The sequence below is a fragment of the Hemitrygon akajei genome, chromosome 4 (assembly GCF_048418815.1).
Source record: "Hemitrygon akajei chromosome 4, sHemAka1.3, whole genome shotgun sequence".
In the NCBI taxonomy this organism is placed as follows: domain Eukaryota; kingdom Metazoa; phylum Chordata; class Chondrichthyes; order Myliobatiformes; family Dasyatidae; genus Hemitrygon; species Hemitrygon akajei.
The window spans coordinates 124,468,970-124,494,420 of record NC_133127.1 but is presented as its reverse complement, the minus strand read 5'-3'; positions in this window follow the sequence as shown (position 1 = coordinate 124,494,420).

Genomic DNA, 25,451 nt, shown 5'->3' with positions numbered 1-25,451 from the left:
CCCGGGCTGTCAGACGACTGAATTCCCTGCCACCGCCCAGGTCTCATCACGTGTGAAGCACCAGTTACTGTACATTATGCTGTTTACTTTTAAATGTGTGTTGCAAATGCACCTTATCTATATAGCATTTCTCATATGGACGATGTAGTTCAAACTGCTTTACAATAGGATAAAGTGCAAACGTGAAAATAAAATAGAAAAAAAACATGAAAATAAAAAACAAAAAGTTGTTAGCTATGAGCAAGATTAAACAAATAGGTTTTGAGCTGGCATTTAAAAGTGTCAACTAAATATGCATTCCTTATAGTTTTAGGTATTGAATTCCAATACCTTAAAAAAGCTGAGCTGCCAATTATGTTTTGGGAAGATTGTTTAAATTTAAGAGACTGGCGGAAGAAGACCTGAGGACTTGAGCAGGATTACAAAACAAAAACGATTCTGTGATGTCCCAGATAATTACAAGCTTTAGAGACAAGCAAGAGAACCTTACAATAAATTCAATTTAAATCCAATTGAAATGTCAGTCTTCTGGAATGTATTTTATTATATGTTAATTTATTTGTGGTAATATTACTGTAGGTGTTGCATGTGAGTTATATGTACTGTGTTGTACACCTTGGTCTGGAGGAACGCTGTATCGTTTGGCGGTGTATGTGTATACGGTTGAATGACAATAAACTTGAATGTGAAGCAAAACTCAATCTTTCTTTTTAATAGTATAAAAGCTGTAGCAATCAATGGCATTAATTCTTCAAATTCCACTAAAGAGGGGTAGAACCAAGGATATCGTCTGGAGGATGTGTTTATTATTTATGAAAAATCATACTTTAATTGTGTATAATAATTCCCATTTTGTGATAATGTCATTTATTGGGGATGCTCGCTTTTCATTGCACAAGTTTCCAGCAAATTAAGACCAATAAAATATTTATGCAACTGAAAAAAAAGGTCTTGTTACCATATCATCTGGACAATAGCAATACCTATACCAGGCTGCTGTTTATTGAGTACAGCTCAGCATTCAATACAATCACACCCTCAGTTCTAATCAACAAGCTCCAAAACCTGGGCCCCTGTACCTCCCTCTGCCACTGGATTCTTGCCCTCCTCACTGGGAGACCACGGTCAGTGCAGATCAGAATTAACACCTCACAATCCACACTGGCACAGTTCAAAGATACCTGCTAGAGCACTACTCTGCTCTCTCCACACTCATGATTGAGTGGCTAGGCATAGTTCAAACTATAAATTTACCAATGACACAACCACTGTTGGCAGAATTTCAGATGGTGACAAGAAGAAATACAAGAGCGAGATAGATCAGCTGGTTGCGTGGTGTCACAGCAACAACCTTGCACTCAACATCAGTAGGTCCAAGGAATTGATTGTGGACTTCAAGAAGAGGAAGGTGATGAACACACACACCAGTCCACACTGGGAGAGCAGCAGTGGAAGGGTGAACAGTTTTAATTTCCTGCATGTCCTGGATAGATCAGTGAACACCTATCCTAGACCTAACATATTGATGCAATTAGAAAGAAGGCACAACGATGGCTATATTTCACTTGGAGTTTAAGGAGACTTGGTATGTCAGCAAAGACTCTCACAAAGTTCTACCAATTTACCACAGAGAGCCTTCTAACTGGTTGCATCACTGTCTGGTATGGAGGGGCCACTGCGCAGGATTGGAAAAAGCTGCAGCAAGTCATAAACTCTGTCAGCTCCATCATGGGCACTAGCATCTCCAGCATCCAGGACATCTTCAAAAGGCAGCATCCATCATTAAGGACCCCCATCATCCAGTACGTGCCCTCTTGTCATTGCTATCATTAAGGAAGAGATACAGGAGCCTGAAGAGACACACACTGCACGTTTCAGGAACAGCTTTGTCCCCTCCACCATCAGATTTCTAAATGGACAATGAACCCATGAACACTACCTCACTATTTTTTTCTCCCCTTTTCACTTGTTATTTTATTTAGTTTTACATATACAGTGCTGTCTTAGGCACACATATATAATGAGAATGCCAAAGACCGTTGCACCGAACTGTTGTAATTGTATGTTTTGCTCTGTACTGCTGGAGCAAAAAAAATTCACAAGAACTTTGTGAGTGATGATAAACCTGATTCTGATATAAGACCTTAAGATAAAGGAGCAGAATTAAGCCTTTTGCCCATTCCAGTCTGCTCTGCCATTTCATCATGGCTGATCCAATTTTACTCTCAACTCCAATCTCCTGCCTTCTCCTTGTATCCCTTCAAGCCCTGACCAGTCAAGATTCTATCAAACTCTGCTTTAAATATATATAAAGACTTGGCCTTCACAGCTGCCTGTGACAAAGAATTCCACAGATTCAGCACTCTCTGGCTAAAGAAGTTCCTTCTTATCTCTGTTCTAAAAGGGCACCCATCCCTTCTCAGGCTGTATTGTCTGGTATTAGACTCTCTCACCAAAGGAAGCATCCTCTCCATATCCACTCTATCAAGGCCTTTCACCATTTGATAGGTTTCAGTGAGGTCACCCCTCATTCTTCTGAATTCTAGTGAATACAGGCCCAGAGCCATCAAACGCTCTTCATATGACAAGCTGTTCAATCCAGAAATCATTTCTGTGAATCTCCTTTGAATCCTTTGCAGTTTCAGCACATCCTTTCTAACAGAAGGGGCCCAAAACTGCTCACAATACTCCAAATGAAGCCATACTTTATAAAGTTTCAATATAATATCCTTGATTTTATATTCTAGTCCTCCTGAAATGAATGCTAACATCACATTTGCCTTCTTCACCACAGACTCAATCAGCAAATTAACCTTTAGAGAAAAATGGTAACTTCACACTCTTCGTGACCCATGACACCTGGAAATTCCACCATACTGTTAGTGTCTTCCACAGTGAAGTCTGATGCAAAATACTTGTTCAGTTTGACCACCATTTCCAGAAATTCCAGCCATTGTAGCTCTGCCATTATCCCTGCCAGTGCTCTTTTCATTTCAAATCTGGCCAGCTCCTCTCTCATGCCTCTGTAATTCCCTTTTCTCCACTGTAATACTGATACAGCTGACTTTTGCTTCTTCTTCACAAATTTCAGGATGAATTCAATCATATTTTGATAAATTGCCCTAAGGGTTCTTTTACCTTAAGCTCTCTAATCAATTCTGGTTCACTGCACAACACCAAATCCAGAATGGCTGATCCCCTAGTGAGCTCAACCACAAGTTGTTCTAACAAACTATCTTGTAGGCATTATAGAAATTCCCCCTCATGGAATCCAGCACCAACCTGTTCCAATTCCCATTCTACCTGCATATTGAAATCCCCCATGACTTATTGCAACATTGCCTTTTTGGTATACATTTTCCATCTTCTGTTGTAAGCCGCATCTTTACCTCTGTTCTGGGATTTGCGTACAACTCCAATCAGGGTCTTTTTACCCTTGCACTTCATTAGCTCTATCCACTGTGATTCAACACCTTCTGACCTCATGTCATTTCCTTCTAATGATTTGATTTGATTTTTACCAACAGAGCAATGCCACCCACTTTGCCTGCTTGCCTGTCCTTTTGATAGAATGTGTATCCTTGGACATTAAGCTCCCAGCTATAACCTTCCTTCAGCCATGATGAGCATCATACCTGACAATCTGCAACTGTGCTACAGGTTCATCTATCTTATTCCGTATACTGCGCGCATTCAAATATAACGCCTTTAGTTCTGTATTCACCATTTTCAATTTTGTCCACCTTTTACATTGTAATTCATCCTGTTGACTGCAATTTTGTCCTATCATCAGCCTCTCCTCGCTACACATTGCTTCCGTTTGTAAACCAGCTGCCTCATCTTCAGCACTATCGCCTGCCCTTCCTACGACACTTCTTGCATTGAAGTATCCGCAGCTCAGGGCACCAGTCACACCATGCTCAACCCTTTGATCCCTAACTTTGTCTGAGGTCTTACCAACATCTGCCTCCACAATCTCTCCACTGACTGATCTGGCACTCTGTTTCTCATCCTCCTGCAGCTCTAATTTAAACCCCACCATGCAGCGTTAACAAACCTTCCCCCTAGGATATGAGTTCCCTTCCAGTTCAGGTGCAATCCACCCCTTCTGTGCATGTCTCACCTTCCCTCGAAGAGAGCCCAATGATCCTAAAATCTTATGCCCTCCCCCCTACACCAATTCCTTAGTCACATTAGACTGCATAATCTTCCTCGTGCTAGCCTGACTAGTATGTGGCATGGGTAGCAATCCTGAGATTACAATCCTGGAGGTCCTACCCCTTAACTAGGCATCTAACTCCCTGAACTCCTATGGAGAACCTCGTCAAATGTCCTACCCATGTCATTGGTACCTACGTGGTCCATGACCTCTGGCTGTTCATGTGGAGTTAAATGTGTTGAAAGAATAAGTAAATGTAGGAAGGACAACAAAATTCTAGGGGCGTATAGCCCGATGGGAGTTCAGGGAGCTGGGTTAAGCACAATAGGCAGCGATTCAAACAGAGAGAGGAGAAATGGGTTAACAATTCTATATCTGAATGTACGAAGTGTCAGGAATAAGGCGGATGAGCTTGAAGCCCAGGTGCGAATGGGTAACTATGATGTTGTTGGGATAACGGAGACATGGCTGCAGGGAGATCAGACCTGGGAAATGAATGTACAAGGGTATACGTGCTATCGTAGGGACAGAAATGTGGGCAGAGGGGGTGGGGTGGCCCTGTTGGTGAGGAATGAGATTCAGTCCTTTGCAAGGGGGGACATAGGGTCAGGAGAAGTAGAGTCTGTGTAGATAGAACTGAGGAACAGTAAGGGCAAAAGGACCCAAATGGGTGTTGTCTACAGGCCACCAAACAGTAGCATGGATATTGGGTGCAAGTTGAATAGGGAGTTAACATTGGCATGTGGCAAAGGTAATGTTGCAGTAGTTATGGGGGATTTCAACATGCAGGTGAACTGGGAGAATCAGGTTGGTGCTGGACCACAGGATAGGGAGTTTGTAGAGTGCCTACGGGATGCATTCTTGGAACAACTTGTACGAGAGCCGACCAGGGACAAGACTATTCTGGATTTAGTGTTATGTAATGAACAGGATTTGATAAGCGATCTCGCAGTAAAGGAGCCATTAGGAGGTAGTGATCACAATATGATAAGCTTTTATCTGCAATTTGAGAAGGATAAGGGCAGCTCGGAGGTGTCAGTGTTGCAGATGAACAGGGGAAACTATGGAGCCATGAGGGAGGAGCTGGCCAAAGTTGCCTGGACAGATAGCCTAGCAGAAAAGACAGTGGAACAGCAATGGCAGGTATTCTTGGGAATAATGCACAAGGTGCAAAATCAGTTCATCCCCCAGAGAAGGAAGGATTCAAAGGGGGGAAAGGGGCCTCAGTGGTTGAGAAAGGAAGTCAGAGACTGCATAGCATTAAAAAAAAGGAAATATGACAGAGCTAAGGTGAGTGGGAGGACAGATGATTGGGAAGTTTTTAAGGAACAACAGAACTTAACTAAAAAGACAATACGGGGAGAAAAAATGAGGTACGAACGCAAGCTAGCCAGGAATATAAAGGAAGATAGCAAAAGCTTTTTTAGGTATGTGAAGAGAAAGAAGATAGTTAAGAACAATGTTGGGCCCTTGAAGAATGAATTGGGTGAAATTGTTATGGGAAACAGAGAAATGGCAGAAGAATTTAATGAGCACTTTAGATCTGTTTTCACTAAGGAAGACACAAGCAATCTCCCAATGTATGGATGGGCCAAGGACATAGGGTAACAGAGGAAATGAAACAGATTGACATTCAGAAGGAAACGGTGATGAGAAGACTGATGAGACTGAAGGCTGACAAATCCCCAGGTCCAGATGGTCTGCACCCTAGGGTATTAAAGGAGGTGGCCCTGGAAATTGCGGATGCATTGGTAATCATTTTCCAATGTTCCTTAGATTCAGGATCAGTTCCTGAGGATTGGAGAATGGCTAATGTTATCCCACTTTTTAAGAAAGGAGGGAGGGAGAAAAACGGAGAACTATCGACCTGTCAGCCTGACATCGGTGGTGGGAAAGATGCTAGAGTCCATTATTAAGGATGAAATAGTGACATATCTAGATAGCAGTGATAGGATTGGGCCGAGCCAGCATGGATTTACCAGGGGTAAATCATGCTTGACTAATCTGTTGGAGTTTTTCGAGGATGTAACCAGGAAGTTAGACGGGGGAGATCCAGTGGATGTAGTGTACCTCGATTTTCAGAAGGCATTTGATAAGGTCCCACATAGGAGATTGGTGGGTAAAATCAAAGCTCAGGGCATCGGGGGGAAGGCATTGACATGGATAGAAAACTGGTTGGCAGATAGAAAGCAAAGGGTAGTGGTGAATGAGTGTTTCTCGGAATGGCAGGTGGTGACTAGTGGGGTGCCACAGGGCTCGGTATTGGGACCACAGCTGTTTACCATTTACGTTAACGATTTGGATGAAGGCATAGAAAATAACATCAGCAAATTTGCTGATGATACTAAGCTGGGTGGCAGTGTGACATGTGATGAGGATGTTAGGAGAATTCAGGGTGACTTGGATAGGCTGGGTGAGTGGGCAGATACTTGGCAGATGGCGTTTAATGTGAATAAGTGTGAGGTTATCTACTTTGGGAGTAAGAACAGGAAGGCAGATTATTATCTGAACGGTATAGAGTTGGGTAAGGGAGAAATACAAAGAGATCTCGGAGTCCTTGTTCATCAGTCACTGAAGGTGAATGAGCAAGTGCAGCAGGCAGTGAAGAAGGCTAATGGAATGTTGGCCTTTATTACAAAGGGAATTGAGTACAAGAGCAAGGAAATCCTCTTGCATTTGTAGAGAGCCCTGGTGAGACCACACCTGGAGTATTGTGTACAGTTTTGGTCTCCAGGGTTAAGGAAGGACATCCTGGCTGTAGAGGAAGTGCAGCGTAGATTCACGAGGTTAATTCCTGGGATGTCTGGACTGTCTTACGCAGAGAGGTTAGAGAGACTGGGCTTGTACACGCTGGAATTAAGGAGATTGAGAGGGGATCTGATTGCAACATATAAGATTATTAAGGGATTGGACAAGATAGAGGCAGGAAATATGTTCCAGATGCTGGGAGAGTCCAGTACCAGAGGGCATGGTTTGAGAATAAGGGGTAGGTCATTTAGGACAGAGTTAAGGAAAAACTTCTTCTCCCAGAGAGTTGTGGGGATCTGGAATGCACTGCCTCGGAAGGTAGTGGAGGCCAATTCTCTGGATGCTTTCAAGAAGGAGCTAGATAGATATCTTATGGATAGGGGAATCAAGGGATATGGGGACAAGGCAGGAACAGGGTATTGATAGGAATTGATCAGCCATGATCTCAAAATGGCGGTGCAGGCTCGAAGGGCCGAATGGTCTACTTCTCCACCTATTGTCTATTGTCTATAAGAATGCTGAGGACTCGATCCAAGATGTCCAGGGTGCTGGCACCCAAGAGGTAACATGCCATCCGGGAATGTTGTTCTTACCCACAGAACCTCCTGTTTGATCCCCTAACAAATCTGCACTCACCACACAGTGCCTCTTCTCTCCCCTTCCTGTCTGTGTCACGGAGCTGGGCTCAGTTTCAGAGACCTGAGCATTGTGACTTTCCTCTGTTAGGTCAAACCCCCACCCACCCCAACAACATCCAATATGTTGTTGAGGAGGCTGGCCACAGGGGTACTCTGCACTGGCTCCTTAACCTCCTTCCCGTCCCGACTGTCACCCAATTTCCTGTGTCCTGCACCTTGAGTGTAACTACCTCTCTATATGTCCTTTCTATCACCCTCTTCAGCCTCCCGAATGATCTGGAGTTCATCTCGTTCCAGCTCCAAGTTGTTAGAAGCTGCAGCTGGATGCACTCCTCGCAGCTGTAGTCGTCAGGGACACTGGAGGTCTCCCTGTCTTCCCACATTCTGCAAGAAGAGCATTGCACTGTCATCCCTACTGTCTGAGCTGAGCAGATATAGAGAAGGTCAGGCAAAAAAAAATTGAGCTTTTCTTTCATTTGCATTCTCTGACTGAAGCTTTCCTTTGCTGAAGCCTCAGAGAGCTAAAGCCTCAAGATCATCACTCTGACTCTGCCCACTCAGACGATGGCTGCTACAACAGTGTGCCTCCATTGTGGACTGAGACTGGGAAGGGGGCAGAAAGAGGGGAATCATGGTTGGGAAAAGGGTAACGGAACCGGAAACACCAGAGGGACACTCTGTGATGATCAATAACCCAATTGTTTGGAATCAAATGACCTTACCTGATGTCTCAGAGCTGGGTGTGCCTGCACCCATTCCACCCTCTCCCTACCTCGCCCCTGGCACTCCTTCTGTGCCACCAGTCCCGCACTCATCCCACAGCTCTCCACACTTGCCATTCCCAACATCCTTTGCTCCCACCAGATATACAAACGTGCTCTCTGCTCTAGTTTGACAAATATGTACTGTGGCACCCTAGCTATATATTCTGCATGTGTATGAGACTTCTGCACAGTATTGTAGGCAGCTCCTATTGTAATTTAATTTTTTATAATGCATTGTAATGTACTGCTGTTACAAAACAATGTATTTCTCAAACTGATTTTGATTCTGATTCTGATATCTCCCAAAAAGTTACTGCAGCACTAGGCGGTAGGATATGCTACACTCAAGACAGGATGTTCCAGTATAATTACATCTCACTTACTATTGCTATATGCTTTCATTAAACAGATGGAGTGTTGAAACGATTGGCCCTCTGTTGGAGCATAATGTAAAATATTATCTTAAGAACACGTTTCATTGAATTTATCAGCATCCAGTTTTCTTACATGTTGTCTAATTTAAAATTTACTTCTTGCAATCTTTATAACTTCCCATTTTGTTTGTTTTGTCACCAATGAAAAATCTATTGACTCTTGTCATGGAACAACAGGGATTTCAACTGAACACATTTGAACCTCTCCGCTCAATCATTCAGCCTGTTTCTTCTTTGTCTCAGGTCTATGTGTTCAATCTATCAGTAAACTCTTCAGTTTATATCTATCCAATAATGTTTTGCACCTTATATATTAAGCAAGAATTTTATTCACTTGATGAAGACCATGGAGCGGTTGATAATACAGAATCTGAGGCCACAAACCAGGCACGCCCAGGATCCTCTTCAGTTTGCGTATAAGGAGAAGGTGGGAGTGGAGGATGCTATCACGTATTTGCTGCACAAATCACTCTCTCACCTAGATGGGGTCAGTTGTGCTGTGAGGATTACATTCCTTGACTTCTCTAGTGCCTTTAACACCATCCAGCCCAAGATCTTAAGGCACAAACTAACGGAGATGGGAGTAGACTCTCACATGGTGGATTGGATAGTGGACTACTTGACAGATAGACCTCAGTATGTGCGGTTGGGAGACTGTAGGTCTGACACGGTGGTAAGCAGCACAGGGGCACCGCAGGGAACCGTACTCTCTCCGGTCCTGTTCACCCTGTACACATCAGACTTCCAATATAACTCGGAGTCCTGCCATGTGCAAAAGTTCGCTGATGACACGGCCATAGTGGGGTGTGTCAGGAATGGACAGGAGGAGGAGTATAGGAAACTGATACAGGACTTTGTGATATGGTGCAACTCAAACTACCTGCGTCTCAATATCACCAAGACCAAGGAGATGGTGGTGGACTTTAGGAGATCTAGGCCTCATATGGAGCCAGTGATCATTAATGGAGAATGTGTGGAGCAGGTTAAGACCTACAAGTATCTGGGAGTACAGTTAGACGAGAAGCTAGACTGGACTGCCAACACAGATGCCTTGTGCAGGAAGGCACAGAGTCAACTGTACTTCCTAAGAAGGTTGGCGTCATTCAATGTCTGTAGTGAGATGCTGAAGATGTTCTATAGGTCAGTTGTGGAGAGCGCCCTCTTCTTTGTGGTGGCGTGTTGGGGAGGAAGCATTAAGAAGAGGGACGCCTCACATCTTAATAAGCTGGTAAGGAAGGCGGGCTCTGTCGTGGGCAAAGTACTGGAGAGTTTAACATCGGTAGCTGAGCGAAGGGCGCTGAGTAGGCTACGGTCAATTATGGATAACTCTGAACATCCTCTACATAGCACCATCCAGAGACAGAGAAGGAGTTTCAGCGACAGGTTACTATCGATGCAATGCTCCTCAGACAGGATGAAGAGGTCAATACTCCCCAATGCCATTAGGCTTTACAATTCTACCGCCAGGACTTAAGAACTTTTTAAAAGCTATTATTAATGCTTTTTGAGATAGTGATTTAGATGCATATCATATTTTTTTTACTGAGTTAAGTATTGTATGTAATTAGTTTTGCTACAACAAGTGTATGGGACATTGGAAAAAAGTTGAATTTCCCCATGGGGATGAATAAAGTATCTATCTATCTATCTATCTATCTATCTATCTATCTATCTATCTATCTATCTATCTATCTATCTATCTATCTATCTATCTATCTATCTATCTATCTATCTAAGCCCTGTTTACTTTTGTTCAAGATTAGGGTGGGACAGTTGCAAATTTTAAAGTGTACAAGGCACCTGTTTAATCTAACAATTTAAGGTGTCAGACATTTCAGAAAGTTAGTTGTCTTAGACTGCCCTGCATGATCTTCCTTACAAAGGCAACTAAGATATTGACAACAACAAATGCACCATTTAAAACAGAGAAACAGTGCAACACAGACAGAGTGCTGCTCTGTTGGAGATGTCTTTCCTGCTTCTTTTGGTCAGACAGTCAGAATGTTTTCCCCAGGGTGAGAATGTCAAGTACGTGAAGACATGTGTGAGGGAAGTTCTTTTACACAGGGTGTGCTAAGTGCCTCGAGTGTGCTGCTAGTGTTAGTGGTGAAAACAGAAACAATAGTGAAGTTTAAAAGGCCGTTAGGTAGATGCATAAAGATGCAGGGTGGAGGGATATGTTTCCTGTACGGACTCGCAATTCAGCATGATGTTCAATACAGAGAACTTACCTGTTTGTGTTCTGTATTGCTCTATGTTCTATGTGTGTCTTTCACACCAGTTTTTAATCTTAAGTGTGTTCCTGGAGCTGTTCGAGCTTTAGAGATCGATTGAATGATCCAGCACTTTGCTGTCTGCAAGAAGATTCCAGGAAGTGAGTTTGAGCACCCTCAAGGCGAGGAAACTTCAAGGCGAGCCAATGTTCGACTCCATTTCCCTGACTGAAGTGTCCATTAATGGCCGATCAAAGCGATGAGGCAGATTGAAACATCGAAGCGAATGTGGAAGGTGATTGAGGTTTCAGTGGTGACTGCCTGCCTTTCGATCGATGATGGGACCCCTCTGCTGCGGCTCGCTGCACCTGGAGGGTAGGCCTCTGCGTTCGAGTGCTGTCTCTCTCTCACTATGATGTCAGAGGATGTGTATGGATTGGACTGTGGACTACGGACTTGCTCAATCTTATGGTTTTTATAATCTGTGTTTTCGTCTGTTTGTTCTTGTTGCTTTATTTATGCGGGGGGGAGGCTGGGAGAGGGTTTGGGGGTCAATGCTTTTGTTGCGCTTTGTATAGGGAGGTGAGTTTGGGGTTGTTGTCTTTGTGCGTTTCGTTAGTTTTTTTGTGTGGGGGAGGGGTTTTTGGGGGGGTGATGATTGTGTAGCCATTTTTTTTGAGCGGGTAGAGGGCTTGCTGTTTTCCCTTTGAATGACCTTCCCTGGTTTTCTTTGTTTCATGACTATCTGGAAAAGATTATCTCAGAGTTGTATAGTGCATACATACTTCAATGATAAATGAACACTTGACTTGGTAGCTCTTCCCTTCACATCTTTATACTGGCTTTCTCCCCTTTATCTTTCAGTGCAGATGAAGGGTGTTGACCTGAAACGTTGATTATACATTTCACTCCACTGACCCCCATATCGACAAATTCCTCCACAGATGCTTTCTGTACAGATTCTGTGTGAAATATATCACTGTGTGCAATGGATCATTTGCCAGTTGTTACACCAGCCCTCCCTTTCTCTTCTATATACCAATCTTGTCCTCTTAACCTTTCAGTCCAGATAAGGAGTCTTAACACAAAACATTGATTGTACTCTCCCTCCACAGATGCTGCCCACCCACAAATTCCTTCAGCATCTTTTCCACATTAGCTGTCTTATTTCTTACAACGCAAGTTGACTACTTTACAAATAATATTTTATTGAATGTCCTGCAGCCATGAACAATGCTATAAAAATTCAATTCCTTTTTTTTGCTCTTGTTATGTACTGTTTATAGAGGATCTGTAAGGAAAGTTACCAAAAAACATCTTGTGACTGCTTAAGGAATGTGACACATGTCAACAGGAATGCTTTGTCCACGGTTGTATGCTGACTCAATGTCTAGTGATGTTTCTGAGGAGCTTTGTTGAATCAGGAAATGTAATGTAACAGCATAAGGTCATTTTCTTTTTTTTCAGGGAGATTGAGCTGGGGCAAGGGAAACTTTTACCAACATCAAAGTAAACTCTTCTGTAGGTCAAATGTCCAAAAGTAACTAATGACATGAATAACTCAAATTACTGAAGCACATTGTCTGTTGCAACTTCCTGCCCCTCAAACTGCTTCCCTAAAGGAAATCTGTAGATCTTAACTTACTTGTCTCTAAAACAAGAGCTTGCCTGAAATAACCTCATCACTCTTATGTTATCTTATCCACACATTGAAAACAAATTTCCATCTGAATACTTTTCATTTTGGTGTTAACAGGCATAAATGGTGCACAAGAACTACGTGCCCCCAAATCATTGTCTGGATAGTGTGGAATCTATAAGTACAATCACTCTAAGTGAGGCTAACAAACCATGACTATAACCAATTCCAGTAGGATTTCAGAACAAAATCTCCATCCATTTGTTTTAATTACCTGAAATTCTGATAATCACCTTTTGGTAGATTTATTTAAAAGTTTTGGAAGTTAAAATACTGTTAGCACATTCCAGGTTTAATAATTTTTGTGATTACATTATGAGAATTAGTGCTGCATACTTTCCATTAATTTGTTCAAACCTGCATTATAGAATAGCCTGGTGATGTGATCTGTAATGCATACAGCAAGATTTATTATTGCCTTTCTTACCCATTAATATATGTCTGCTAATTGTCTACAACTTTGGGAATTTACTTCAGGGGAGCAAAGGTAACATTTTATTACTGTCTAATTCCCTCTCATTTCCTTCTGTAATGTATCCAAGTTTGTAATGGCTATTAGTGTGGTTAACATAATTGATTGTGCATCAACTCGTTAGGCCAGATTGGCACCTATTGTATATCCCCCTGATTTTTATTCAGTGAACTTAATAGGCTGAGTGAGTCGGAGGATATGTGATCTATTCATACAAGCTAATGTTCCGATGACAGCACTGGAAGTGAGCCAATGGTGTTTGTATGTTCCATTCACAATGACTCAGGCACTCCCCAAAGTTCAAAATTCAAAGTGAATTTATTATCAAAGTATGTACTGTACAGTATATACTACACTGAGATTTAATTTCTTGCAGGCATTCACAGTAGGACAAAGAAATACAATAGATTCAATGAGAAGCTGCACACAAATGAAGACTGACAAGCAACTGATGCACCAAAGGAGACAAACTGTGCACATACAAAAAAACAAGAAAAAATTATTCACAACAAGCCACTTACAACGATTCTCAGTCGCCCATCTCCAGGCGCCCTTTCAGTTCCTTATCAGAATACTGCTGTTTACCACAGGACTGAAGTTAAATTCCACGTTACATTGACAAAACACAACATTTCCTCTCCTAATTCTACTCAGACTGCTTCTCTGCCATCAAATCAGGATAGGCTGCAGTTTTCCGACTGTTGAACATTGTAAGGGCTGCTGTTCAGACGCACCTCAAACTGCCTTTCTGTTCCTCTGGCTCCAATCCTCATTATGTCAAAGTCTAAGGATGAGACTGACTGCTTCCAACCGCAGCTTCTTATTCAATGCCCAGGTGAACATTCCTGCACTGAGCCTTCAGAACACTCCGTTCTACATCAGGATTGGCTTTGCATCTCATGCCCTTTGATACACAATTTGGCATTGGACTTTGAGTGGCTGAAGCCCCACACTTCTGATTACCCTTCATTTCTCCATCTTCCTCTCCCCACTTTATAATAATGAATTATTACGGCAGGTTCTGTAGAGGGAAATGATCAGCCAGTGTTTCAAGTTGAGATCCTTTATCTAGACTGTTTGGATGTTCTGGGCCAAGGCCTTGGTCTTCTCTGTGATGTGTCCTGTAATGTGGCTTTAGGTTAAAGGTGCTCTATGATGGGATTTGTTGTTGTTTCCCATTCTTCAGTGGCATGGCTGAAGTTCATGAGTTGCAGTATGGAGATATCTACCTCTTCATGGGATAATTCTATTCATGGAATCATAACTTGCTTTTTTAAAGATCTTACATGAATCCCCTCTGTCCTATTGAATAAAAAGACATACTTCCACCTCAGACTTGAACTGTCCAATAGATGATGCAATTCATAGGTATAGTTTGAGGGTTAACATTATGCTTGGTTGCAGCTTTTGTGAACGTTATGTGAAATACCGTAAGTTACTTTGTTCAGTTTGACTGAAGTGCACTGAAGAGACACATCATTAAAATTTGGTTAATTTATTTTTGCAAGGTGTCAACTATACCTCTAACACTGCTTTGAGCTTCTAAACTCTTCTGCTGTTCGGCATTATAGGCAGGCAACATCAAATTATACAATGCTTTTTGTGTTCCACAGAATATTGTTATTAGCTCTAACTTGTTAAAACTTTTGCAGTCCCTCATGAACTCCAATACAGTCTTCCTTCCAGATATTGAATCGCCAGAGTGCTTGATTAATGTTTTCTCAAGCTTCATTTTTTTTCTACCAGTGAACCTATTCGAATCAGTCATTTTACCTATTTTGGTGCTGTTAATCCCCCTTCCTTCTTTTGTCCCAGAGAAAAATACTCTGCGTCACCTTATGCCCTCCTACATTGTTTATTCAGTCTCTGGTGAACACTTCATATCCTTGGGAGTGTTATGTACTTTTTTCTTCTACCATATTAACCAATAACTCTTACACTGATGTGGGCATGGTGAGCATATTTTATAAATATTTATCATGAGCTGGAAATAGAAAGAAATTCTTTTTTGGCCTTTTGAGTTGACCAGTATTCCGATCTTCTTAAGATCCATCTTCAGTTTGCTCCTCCATTGATCAATCTCACATGATAGCATCATGTCAATGCCTGTCAACAGAATCTGAGTTCTATAACAGGTCACTGTTCAGTTGGTGTAAAAATAATTTATAATCTACAGTGAGTTTGCTGCTACCTCATTATCTAGTTTATTCAATGATTCTTCCTATGGTTTACAAACTAGAATGTAGACAGATGACTAGAGCTGCGTACTATGCTTCACAATGTTGGCCTCACCAACACTTTATACACCATCACTGTAAAAACATCCTAATACTGTACTTAATACCCCAATTTATGAAGGGCAATGTGCCCAAAGCTCTCTTTATAATCCTATCTACCTGTGACATCACTTTTAAGAATTATTGATCTGTATTCCCAGATCCCTGTGTTCTACTGCTCTCCTTAGTGCCCTAACATTCACTGTGTAAGTCCTACTTTGGTTTGTTCTCCCAAAGTTTGTTCTACACATTTGTCCAGATTCAATTCCATCTGCCATTTCTCACCCATTTTTCTTCCCGGACTAGATCCCACTGCAAGCTTTTATCGTCTTCCTTGCTCTACACTATGCCCCCAGCCTTGCAGTCATTCACAACTTTGCTGATCCCATTTACCGCACTATCATCCAAATCATTAATATAGAAGACAAACAATAATGGACCCAGCACCGATCTCTGTAAGCACACCACTAGTCACAGGCCACCTGTCAGTGAGGCAACCATCTACTATCACTCTCTGTTTTCCCACACCAAGCCAATGCTGAATCCAATTTACCACCTCATTGTGAATGTCAAATGACTGCGCTTACAAGTGCACTTTCTACCACTGATCAATAGATGGCGCTCAGGACAGACGTAACTCATTCTGCTCTGTTCCAACCTGGAGCTGGAGTCCAAAATCCGTGTCCCCACCACCAATGCCAGTCAACTCATTGAAGGTCATGGATGAATCTGAAGCCCTCCTCATTAGTATGGCTCAGAAACAGTTAACACACGCCATTTTACATAAAGGTAGAAGCACTGCCTCTTCGGAATAAATCCAACATACAACGGGGCAGTTTTTATTCTGCGGAGTAATGTCATCAGCTCAGTTTAAATAACTTCAAAATTTTATTTCCATAAAAGCCAGAAGAGATACAAAGTGGTTATCCAGTGTTAAAAGTAATCAACTGTTTTAAATTGATACTTTGTAATAATGTTGTATTATGAATAATATTGAATTCCTTTAGTAAGTTGGCTAAATTGAAAAGCGTTATATGAATTCACTTTACCCTGTATTATCCCTTACTGAAATGTTGCACACTTCATCAAAGATCAGAGCCAAAGTTGGTGTTGTTATCAGGCACTGCCGAGCAACGTTACAAAAGAAAACATGGCAACACCTCTACTTTCTTAGGAGTTTGCAAAGATTCAGCATGCTATCTAAAACTTTGACCAACTTCTATAGATGTGTGGCGGAGAGTATATTGACTGGCTGTATAATAGCTTGGTATGGAAAAGCCTAGAAAACGCAGTGGATGTGGCCTAGTCTGTCACAGGTAAGCCCTGCCCACCAGTGTGCACATCTATATGGAGCGCTGTCACAGGAAAGCAGCATACATCACCAAGGGCCATGCTCTCTTCTCGCTGCGGCCATCAGGAAGAAGGTACAGGAGTCTCAGCACTCATACCACCAGATTCAGGAAGAGTTATTACCCCTCAACCATCAGGCTCCTGAACCAGAGGGGATAACTTCACTCCTCTTCACTTGCCTCATCACTGAACTGTTCCCACAACCCATGGACTCACTTTCAAGGGCTCTTCATCTCATGTTTTCAATATTTATTGCTTACTTATTTATTAATATTATTATTATTTCTTTCTTCTCTCTCTTTTTGTATTTGCACAGTTTTTTTCACATTGGTTATTGTCTGTCCTGTTGGGGGCGGTCTTTCATTGATTCTATTGTGTTTCTTGTATTTACTGTGACTGCCCACAGGAAATCGAGCCTCAGGGTTGTATACTGTGACGTGCATGTACTTTGATAATGAAATTACTTTGTGCTTTGAACTTTGAACATCTACATCATATTTGTTACTGCCTGTTTTTACTAAGCCTTTTAATTTGTATAGGCCACAGGATACATTAAGGTAAGAGAGAGTGTTGTTACATAAAGAGACAACAGAAGAAGTAAAACCTGCATTTCCCTTTGTGGAATTTCCTGCGTATTTCTCATCCAAGTGCAGAAGTGTTGACTTGTCATGTACATGAGCCATGACAAGGTGACTACGTGGCCTACATGTCGTAGGCCAGAAACCTCTTGGCCTCCTCACAGCTTCAGCAGTCACAAGCTACAGACATCTTGTGCTACAATTAATAATCAACTTCACGTTTTTTGGTTTCTCTTCTCCAGAACCTACCATAAGTGAAAAAAGACCAGAGCTTACCGATATAACGATGCAGAATAGCTGACATGCAATACAGATGCCATGCTCCACGCTTCAAATAATTTAATATATTCCAATATGTTGCTTGTTTCTAAGATGTTTCTCCTTCTCAATGGTTTTGTGCATTAGAACCATTGTACAAAACCCTTGTGATAGTTTTATGATGTTTTATTTCATTATTCTCTGTCTGTCTTCTTTATCTCAGTAAATTAATTTGGTTTGTGAGATCTTTCACAATCTTGCCCATGTAATCCTTCCCTTTTCAAATAAAGAGATCCAACATTCCTCAGATTAGGGAGACTGCTCTTTCCAATAAATAAAGGAATGTAATGCAGCTAGTAATTACAGTGAAGAACCTTCTAGCACTTTACTGAACTCATCCATTTAGCTCCATTATTCTTTTGGATTAGTTGTATATTAACTGACTTTAATGTTTCATTACCCTTTATTCCCTTAAAGCAAGCTGATTTATTTCCCCTGGCCCAAGGTTGATATCCCAGAATTATCACAGTTAACAATTTAAAATGGTAAAACTCAGCAATGACAAGATTGCACCCAAATATCTTATTTCTAAATCTTTATCTTGGCAACATTTCTATGATATGCAGTATGACTTCCTTTCAAATATTACCTTATCCTGATTTAATTTCAAGGATTCCTCTGGTACAATAAGATTTCCCTTTCCTGTCTATTTTTCTCTCCCCGCTTCCTTTCTATTTTATACTAAAGCAGTATTAAAAATATTAAACCAGTCCATAGCATTTCCCTACTCTCTGGTTTGAAGTTCGTGTATGTTAAATTAATTCACCCTCAGAAACAATCTCAGCTTTTATGTAATTTTCTTTTTCTTAATCCTGAGTGAAAGTTAATTCAAATTAAGCTCATCTGAATCTTGGGAACTCATAACTTAAATCACAACATGTTCTATTCAACAACCAGTCCCATGCTCCCAAATACAATTAAACAATGCATCCATTTAAAATGTTCAGTCTTAGATAGAATTCTCTCTATTTCTTGTATTATTCATGTTGCATTAAAAGGACAAATGGCAAACAATTCTGAATAAATACTGATCTTGTCAATCTATTCAGTGGTATTTGATGATGCCGGAGGTATGGTAATTGTATACTTAGTGTAAGAACACTGGATGCTGGTTAACTCTGTGATGAACAGATTGTATTGCATTTGCAAAAGGCATTTCTGAGGCAAAGTGTTGCAAGAACTTGTTATGGACAACCTACATCTTCTACATTAATTGAAGAGGAGGAATCCCCACATAGTATCCTCACTTAAGTGCTTGTTTGTGATGTTGCTGGCTCTGCAGCTTTCACCCCATTCATTACTGCCTATTAATCTGGTTCAAAACAGTGTCTTCTTCATTCTGGAAAGACTTGAGATCCTTCAGCCTGTTAATAGAGGCATATTTATAACTTCATTGGTAGTTTTGAATCAGACAACATCTATAAGTAACTTTGGAGTGCAATGAGATCTCCCTACGTATTCATTCTGCAACATTTCAGTACTTATCTTGCTCTGACTTCTTGCGCCCTCCTGATTTTAATTGCTACACAGTTGGAAGCGGTGCCTTCAGATGCTGATGACTAAACTCTGAAATTTAGCCCTCTTCTATCTTCTTTCCTCCTTTAAAATTCTTTTGAAAGCACTACTCGGACTGGGCTGTTTGTTACCAGCTTTCATATTTACCATATAACAGCAGCAAGTTCTGTTTGATAATGTTCTCGTGAAACACTTTGTGATGCTTTAGTGATGTCAAGAGTGCTACATGAGCACAAGTTGCTTTTGCTGTTCATCGTCATTTTCTTATAAGCTGTCTCTATGCGTCTTCCCCGTGGAGAGTGTGTGTTTTCTCTGCGTCCTCTGGTCTCTTCCCACAGTCTGAAGACATACTGGCTAGATTAATTGGTCATTGTAAATTGTCCTGTGCTTAATTGGGACGCCATAGCTGGAAGGAATGGAATGGCCTACTTCACGCTGTATCGCTAAATGATAATAAATAATATTTCAGGAACCGGCGCAGTCCTAATCAATAACAAGTTTTGTGATTTACATAATATTAAGTAAATATCCCAAAATGGGCTCTTGTGTCAAGTAAACAGTCATTTAATGTGAATGGTGCCCATTTTATTTTGCTGACTTCCTCTTTGTTCTGTAAGATTTAATTAATGGAATGGTTCAGAAAATTGAAAATAATAGTCTGCAAATTGGATTCTGGCTTATTTAGCTTCAATAGTTATCTGTTGTCTCTCTCAAAACTGTCTCCTTGCCCTTCTCTCAAAGACTGCCTTTCCAAGAATCCTGTGCTTTACTACCTTCTCCCCCCAGTTTCTATTCAGAATCAGAATCAGGTTTATTATCACCAGCATATTTTGATAACTTAGCGGCAGCAGTTCCATGCATTATGTAATATAGAGAAAAAATAAGTTAATCAATTACTGTATATGTATATTGAATAGATTAAAAATCATGCAAAAAGCAGAAATAATATGTATTAAAAAGTGAGGTAGTGTTCATGGCTTTAGGAAATGGTTGGCAGAAGGAAAGAAGCTGTTCCTGAATCAAGTGCCTTCAGGCTTCTGTATCTCCTACCTGATGGTAACAGTGAGAATAGGGCATGCCCTGGGTGCTGGAGACCATAATAATGGACATTGCCTTTCTGAGACACCGCTCCTTGAAGATGTCCTGGGTACTTTGTAGGCTAGTACCCAAGATAGATCCAACTAAATGTACAACCCTTTTCAGCTTCTTTTGGTTCTATGCAGTAGCCCCCCCCCACCCCCATACCAGACAGTGATGCAGCCTGTCAGAATGCTCTCCACGGTACATCTATAGAAGTTTTTGAGTGTATTTGTTGACATACCAAATCTCTTCAAACTCCTAATGAAGTATAGACGCTGTCTTGCCTTCTTTAGTCCACTGCTCCTCAATTTTACAATTTTGTCTGGAATTGGGCCCATGACTATGTGAAGAAACAGAGTACTTCTCATTTAACAGAGGACTATATAGTCATTGAATGCTATCTGTTCCTGTGTAAGAGAACTTCTGGCTATTTCCTGCCTGCGGTTCAGCACACTAATGATGTGCTAACCATGCGTTTCTGTTGAAGTGGGAATTTGGGAATATATTCTTTATGAATCAAGTACAGCTCTAGCCAAATTTTCATTGATGATGTAACTACATTTGTCAGTAGCATATCTCTATTTGTTGCTACGACTCATAGAGTCACCAGAGATTTGAATTTTGTTTGGGATATCATTGACTTTGAACATTTAAATTTCCTCTTGGGCAGCCAGTACTGAAGTGAATAGAATATTTCTGATGCTGATATTACAAATCACAGTTGTCAGTCATTCATATCATTTGATTGATATGTCAGAATTTATAAAGTTTACAAATAAATGCAGGAATTTGTGGAGAAACTCAACAGGTTAGATGGCATCTGTGGCGAGAGAAACAGTTATCATTTCAGATCAATCATTCTTCATTACCTCTGGGAAAGTAAACAAGCAAGCGTTATGTGGCTGAGGTTGCAAACTTTGAGAAAGAGCAGTTGCCAATGAGTGGAAACAAAGATTGCCCAGGGCAACACAAATGCTGCCGGTGCCATCCAGGAGAGGGTGAAGAATGGTTTGTAGTCATGGCTGGTTTGCCTGGACGAGCTTAAAGTGAGGGTAGAAGAGAAAGGAACCTATTTGAGTATTGTGAGATGCAGACCACAATAGTTCATGGAAATCTGAGAGAAAGGAAAAGAAAGCTAGAAATGTTGAGCTGATCAGGTAAACTGTGTGGAGAGAGAATAACTGAGTTAATCCTACAGGTGGATAAGAAGTGACTAGTCATGACTCAAGCAGCAAAGATTACAAAACTTACATGGCCATGGGATCTTTCAATCACAAGTTCCATCCTGCTCTTTGTGGACGATTTGGGACTAGCTCTTCATGTGACCTACAACATACTCTCAGTGGCCATTTTATTAGGTACACTTCTCGTTAATGCAAATATCTGATTAGCCGGTCATGTGGCAGCAATTCAAAGCATAAAAGCATGCATACATGGTCAAGAGGTTCAGTTGCTGTTCAGTCCAAGTACCAGAATGGGGAAGAATTGTGATCTAAGTGTCTTTGACCACAAAATGATAGTTGGTGGCAAACAAGGTAATTTGTGTATCTGTGAAACTGCTGATCTCCTGGGATTTTCACTCACTGTAATCTTAGAATCCTCTTTGAATCACTTTGGATCACCTCCTGTCTTGGCTCCCACACCTTCAGCCATCCATGAATCCTACCCCCAAGTTAGAGATTACAGAGAATGGTGCAAAAATCAAAAATATCTAGAGAGCAAAAATGCCTTGTTAGTGAGAGAGGTCAGAAGAGAAAAGCCAGACTGGTTCAAGCTGACAGTCATTCAGATAACCACATGTTACAGCAGTGGTGTGCAGAAGAGCATCTCCGAACCTTGACAGCAGAAGACCTCAAATATAACTCAGTGACCACTTCATTACGTACAGAAGGTACCCGATACTCTGAGTGTATGTTACTTGTTTTCCACAAACATCTGAGTGAGTAGGTGTAGCTTAATCGAAGGGTGGCCCATGGCATTGGATGCCATGACAGCCATGTGAGTCCTTTCATGATGCCCTGACATCTGGGATAACCTTCAGGCAGGCTTAGTTCTTAATAGATTAATTAGGGGATGTTAACAGGTTCTGTTATCAGAAAGACTCCAAGGGCTATGAGCTCTGTGCCCCCTTCTGCTAAGTGCAAAGTTTAACTGTCAAGCATATACCTTTAAACTGAATTTTGGTTGCACTGATTTCAGATGTGCAGCTGCTATTTCACAGCACATTCAACGCAAACAGCCATGAATGATTTCCTATGTCCTTATTTTTCAATTGTGAGTTCATTTAATCAAAGTTCTTCCCCTTAGGAAAGAGATTTATTAATACATTCCTATATGCTAAAATGTATTGACCCTGGTTCTTTGCCCACAATTTATTCAATAATTTGCTCACATAAGAAATCAAAGAATTGAAATAAAATTACTCAGGCCCTCAAGAGATCCATTGATATTGGTAACAAGTGGAAGTGCAGTTTATTTTATGATATTTTCCTTTTGATCAAACTCCAATATTTCCATTTGAATATCATTTCATCCTCTGCCCATGTTTACCTCTCAGGAATTTAAGTTTTCTTACATTTTCAGCATTTTATAAAGATAATTTGTTTTCTTGAAAGGTTTGTGTTCCAAAGAGATTATATAACAATCAATATCCCTGAGCCAGTCACCTCCAGGGAAGGGTGTCTCATTCTTTAAGTTTTGTCTTTTTATTTTGTTTTCCCCGTCTTTAATCTCAATAACATTCTCTGACAAGTATTCAGTGTGACTATTGTTAGCCATTTCAGATTCTGTTGTTCTTTCTTTGAGCAATCCAGGTTGTTTACTTCCCTCACTTTAAATTTGGCAGCTTTGGACTCCATCCCTCCCTCATCTTTAAATTTGTTGCGAATTATACAAGGTTTAAATTCTCCTTCAATGCAAGCATTGCAAAGAGCCGTGTATTAGATTATACTTTCTTATCCAGCGAATATTTTGTTCGGATGGAATTCCATATTCAACATTGCATTCCACGAAGTCCTGATGTAAGTGTTTTCCATGAAGTATTATGATAGCTTAGCCAGTTTTTGATCTTTAGGCATGGAAGTGGTTAGTGTTGGCAATATGGAAAATGAGAAAGACGTGAAATAATATAACACTTAGCACTATTTCACCACACCCCAAAATGTTTTAAAACCAGATAAAGTGGTTTTTGATATGTAGTCATTATTGTCATGCAATGGCAGATGAATGGTCTGGGATAGAGTCCTACCTATGGATAAATGAACCAGCCCTTATCGGGGGATCAGAGGTGGGGAGGGTCAGCAACTTTAAATTCCTCGTTGTTATCATTTCTGCGAATTTGTCATGGGTCCAGCATGTAACTGTCAATATGAAGAAAGCATAGCTGCACCTCTATTTTCATAGAGATTTGCGAAGAATTGGCATGTCATCTAAATCTTTGACAAACTTCTTTAGATGTGTGGTGGAGAATATATTGACTGGCTGCATCACAGCTTAGTATAGAACCAATTCCCTTGGACGGGAAGTCCTACAAAGAGTAGTGGATACAGCCCAGATCATTACGGGTGAAGCCCTCCCCACCACTGAGCTCACTTACTGTACATGGAGCACTATCACAGGAAAGTGGCATCCATTATCACTCAGGACATGCTCTCTTCTCGTTGCTGCCATCAGGAAAGAGGTACAGGAGTCTAAGGACCCATACCACCAAGTTCAGGAACTGTTGTTACCCCTCAACCATCTTGAACCAGAGTTGATAACTTTACTCAACATCACTTGACCCATAACTGAACTGTTCCCAGAACTATTGTCTCACTTTCAAGGACTCTTCATCACATGTTCTCAATAATTATTGCTTATTTATTGATTGCTATTATTTTATTGCTTTTCTTTTTGTATCGGTACAATTTATTGATTTTCTGCAGATGGTTCTTGTCCGTCCTGTTGGGGATGGACTTTCATTGATTCTATTGTATTTCTTGTAGTTACTGTGAATACCTGCAATAAAATGAATCTCAGGGTTGTAGATGGCACCATCTATGTACTTTGATATTAAATTTACTTGGTGATCTTTGAACTTTAAAAAGGTAACCTGCTAGTGTTGAGAATTGGAGGAAGCAGTTGGCTGCACTATTGCTACCCTTCGAATATGGCAGCAGGATACCTTACAACTAACTGGAGGGCAAAGAGGGAACAGATGAGAACACTGATGTGGAAGTGTGGAACTCCCTTAGTATTGTATCAGATCTCTATAATGTCCTTCTCAGAAGATGTGAAGATACATAAATCCCACCTTGGCGGATTGGGAATTCAGGTTTATAAAATAATCAACTAATTTGCAATCACTTGATCTCAGCAATACTGACCATGAAGTTAAAAGATTGTTATAAAAAAGAAAATCATCTGTTTCACTAATGTCCTTCACAGAAGGAGATTCACCACAATTTTCCACTCTGGTCTGCTTGCAACTGCAGATGGAGGGTAATGAGTGGGTCAGGTTCACTCTTAAATACCCCTTCAAAAGGCAGGTGAAGCATTTTGTTGGTTCAAGCTGTCAGACTTAAAGAAGTCAAGAATAACATTTGTCAGCTGATCCAACACTGAATCAGATTTAGACCTGGCAGAGTTACTACCAGGTGAGATGTTTTTCCCAAGTCCTCTGAAGTGACCAAGTTTGGAGAGCTCTTACAGATCCTTTTCACAGAATGATGTACTGCATTTCTGTCAAAGCCCCAGACTCCTCCATCATGATCCCTGTTCTACCAGCAGGACAACCCACCAGAAGTGACTCTACAGTGAGGAATGAGTGGCCCAGGAGTTCTCAACATTGATTCAAGGCTGCACGAAGATTCAGAACATCAAATCAAACACATGCAAGAGACCTTTCTGCTAACTTGCATCTACCATCCTCCCTCAAATGATAAATCAAGATTTCTCCATAATAGAGAACCCCTGAAAGAAGAAGGAAGGGGTACAGACATGCTCAGGATGAGAAACTGGATTTGTTAGTTATCACCACTACTGACTGACCTGGTTGAGTTCTGAAGAACGTAGCTGTCAGATAATGTGAGAGAACTTACCTTCTTCACCTCAACCTTACCAATTTACCTGTGTCAGGCACATCTGTCCATGACAATACTGATAGAATTCACCACTGCACTGCACTTGAAGAAGCAAATTTATTTCTTCGCACCTCCATTACATTGTGC